The following is a 3,687-nucleotide window of genomic DNA, read 5'->3' as shown; positions in this document are numbered from 1 at the left end:
CGTTCAACTTCAGCTTGTTTAGCGTTAATGGTCGGGGAATAGACTTACATTACTGTGATATTGAATGGCTTGCTTGCAAATGAACGGAGTTCATTCTGTCGTTTAGTTTGCTGATTCCTAGAATGTCAGCGTTCACTCTTTCCATCTCCTTTTTGACCACTTCCAATTTGCCTTGGTTCATCGACCTAACATTCCAGGTTCCTATGCGATATTGTTCTTTACAACATCGGACCTTGCTTCTATCACCAGTCACATCCACAGCTGGGTGTTGTTTTTGCTCTGGCTCCATACCTTCATTCTTTCTGGAGTTATTTTTCCACTGATTTCTAGTAGCATATTGGGTACCTACTGACCTGAGGAGTTCATCTTTTCAGTGTCCTATCTTTTTGCCTTTTCATACTGTTCATGGGGTTCTCAAGGCAAGAATACTAATGTGGTTTGCCATTCCTTTCTCCAGTGGAGCACATTCTGTCAGACCTCTCCACCATGACCCATCAGTGTGGGGTGGCCCCACGGGCATGGCTTAGTTTCATTGAGTTAGAAAAGGCTGTGGTCCATGTGATCAGATTGGCTAGTTGTCTGTGATTGTGGTTTCAGTTTGTCTTCCCTCTGATGCCCTCTCTCACTGCCTACCATCTTACTTTGGTTTCTCTTTTATTGCCACATAATCAATTTGTTGCCACAATTTATTGCCACATAAGTTGATCAAATGAGTTATTAACTATATGTTGAATTTTGTTAAAGAGGAAGTAGGGTTGACAGAAGAACAGATGGCTGTTTATCAGCCAGAAGCAGGTACTTGTTTTGACTAAACAAAATGCAAGAACACTGCTAATGTTTTGCTATATGTTACAACAAATACTGCAGTTAAGACATTGAAGATCAGTTAAAAATTTTGGTAAGGACCACTTTCTCAGTGTGTTAAAACTGGAAAATTGAATTCAGTCCATTATCCAGCATTGGGATCATATAAATATTTTTAAAAGAAGACTCTGAAGCATTATTTCAATTCTTATTCCTTGTACACAAATAAAGGCAGCCTTGTACACAAATTATTGTCCTTTTCAGGGGCTAATGACAAATACTCCCTTAGGGAGAAGAAAATCTAGCCTTTATTGCATTATTTGATGTTAAGTTTCATTCATTATTACTTTATTTTCATGCCTATATTTCTTCTATAGAATTACCTGAAGATCTGTATGCTTTTTCATATAATCCCAAGTTCTCAAAAGACATGAGGGAAAGTGGATGGAAGCTGATTGACCAAACATCAGACTTTGGACGTATGGGAATTCCTAACAGGTACTGGACTATAACAGATGCCAACAGAAACTATGAGGTAATTTTGTTATTGTTTTATTTTGGTTCACTTAATTGAAACAGAAGTATTTCAGCAAACAAAGTTTTGAAAAGGGAAGAAACCACTCATTATCTCTCCTTTTCATTCAACATTCAGCCATTCAACAAGAAAGTAAGTAACTAATGCATTTAAAACACCAAGTCAGAGTTCTCATAGTCTAAAGAATAGGGTGCTATGAGAGCACAGATGAAGAATATGGAATTCAAAGTGGAATGCCAGTAAGAGCCTCAAATGCTGGCGAATAGCCTGGAGAAGGGATTCTATCCTAACTTATGCAGGGAGAGAAGGAAGGAAGTCAGTAAATAAACTCAGATCATGGATAAATTGAAGAATTTGAACGTTATTCTGAGGACCATAACCACAAGAGTATTTTGATTTGGAAATGTCTGTAAGTATATTTGTATTTTAGAAAGATAACTTTGATATTAGTATGAAGAATTGGTTTGCTGGAGTTAAGAATGCAGGAGAGTGATATGAGAAGTGATGAGAACCTGAACTAAGGCAAGGGCTATGGATGGTGAGGAGGAGATAGTTTTAACAGATTTTTAGGTAGTAGAAGTTAAAGAATTTGGTGACACATTAATGTGGCTGGGAGAAAGAGGGAGAAGTTTAGTAGGCATCCCAGGTTTCCTGGTTTCTGGCTTAGGTGACCCAAGTGGGTATGGATATGTTAGCAAGATAAGGATCACAAGAAGAGGGTCAGACAGTATCTTTAGTTTTAGACGTGAGTTTAAGGTGATTTAAAAAATCAGGTATTTGATATCAAGCATTTTAGCCTAGATCTCCAGAAAGATTTCTGGGCCAAGTATAGAATCTCTCAAGTGTATTGATTCACTAGGAGGACCTGGCATATAGTCACTTGTGACTGTGATTTATTACAGTGAAAATATAGAAGGCAAAATCAACAAAGGGAAAAAGAGTAAAGTCTGGGGAAAACCAAACAAAAGTTGAAGCTTTTGCCCTTTCCCAGTGGAGTCACATAGGACATGCTTCAACTCCTCTAGCAATGTGACATGTGCAAAATGTTTCCACCTATAATGTTAGTTATTCTTAAGGTACATTTTGTTCTTATATATCTCAATATTTTCATTTCTAGAAAATAATAGCATACTTGGAAGAGCTTTTTACGTCAAGGATATTTTTGTTCTTATTTTTGAGGAATCGATGATTCTAGCTTATAGATAATGGATAGCTAATGCTTGAGTGCTATTCCAACCTGTTGCTGCTAGCAGGTAAAAAAAAATGTAAGAAGATTAAGTTTAAAAAATTGAGTTTGTTTTCTTTTAGATATGCAGTACCTACCCTCTTGAAATAGTGATTCCTAAATCTGTTACATTGGGAACGGTGGTTGGAAGTTCAAAGTTCAGAAGTAAAGAACGTGTGCCTGTGCTGTCCTACCTTTACAAAGAGAACAATGTGAGTTGACAAAACTTCTCTGATGAGAACTAAACTTGGCTCTAGAAGACCTGGGTTTAAGTCACACTACTGTCACTTACTAGCTTTGTGACGTCAAGCATGCTACTTCTCTGAACTTTAGTACTTTTGAGGGGTTTTAAGTGGGTCATATCAGGAAAAAATATATGTGTACTTTGTAAATTTTAAAGTGCTATGCAGATGTTAAGTGGCATTTGTAGTGTGTTCATTTATTTCTTTCCTGCTCTGCCAGCTCCTGTTTGATGGCAAGTAACTGTTAAATGAATGGGAACAGTCATGTGGAAGGATATTTGTAGACTGTTGCCTCTCACTATAACACAGATTTCCTTATTCTTTCTCACTGTTTTTCATATAATTTAGGGTCTTATGGGAAAGCACTTGACTCCTCTGAGTCCCCTTCCATAAGAAGAGACTTCTTGCCTCTTGTGGTCTCTCTGAGATCTGGAATTAGACAAATAGTCAAGTTCTCAGGTGTTCAAGTGCTAAAGAGTATAGTAATGTAAGTGGTTGTCTGTGTCAAACTGTTGAAGTAAGCAGACTATATAACAACACTACCAAAATGTAAGGCAATTCATTAACTCATCATTATTAGATGTACCTGCTACATAGCTGTGCTATTTTCATATTGAAATGGCTTTAAACAAACCAGTACTATGATTTGGCATTAACTCCTAAAATGAGTGAATTCTGTTCTCTTAAGAAACTCTAAATCTTTGTTCTATCTTGAATTCTTAAGTGAGCCTCTGGTATATGGGTGATATCACTGGGAGTATAAAAAGCAAGAAAATTTCAGAAAAAATACTAGCCTAATACATACTAAAAATAGATAAAATTTTATTAAAAACCTCACGATGTGATTTTCTTGTAGTCTGGGTTTGTCAAGACTGGGTTGG

General features: G+C 36.8%; 1 long non-coding RNA gene across 1 annotated transcript in view; it reads left to right on the top strand.

The window, feature by feature from the left end:
• LOC104987777 overlaps positions 1–3,115 on the top strand; it is a 10,979-nt gene extending 7,864 nt beyond the window's left edge. The window contains exons 3-4 of the long non-coding RNA XR_825170.1: positions 1,182–1,339; positions 2,648–3,115. This is a non-coding gene — a long non-coding RNA (uncharacterized LOC104987777). The remainder of the gene's footprint in view (positions 1–1,181; positions 1,340–2,647) is intronic.
• The last annotated feature ends 572 nt before the right edge of the window (positions 3,116–3,687 follow it).

Source organism: Bison bison, unplaced genomic scaffold (assembly GCF_000754665.1).
Source record: "Bison bison bison isolate TAMUID 2011002044 unplaced genomic scaffold, Bison_UMD1.0 scf7180017846189, whole genome shotgun sequence".
Taxonomy (NCBI): Eukaryota; Metazoa; Chordata; class Mammalia; order Artiodactyla; family Bovidae; genus Bison; species Bison bison.
Note: the sequence above shows the minus strand (reverse complement) of the source record. Positions and strands in the feature narration are given on the sequence as shown.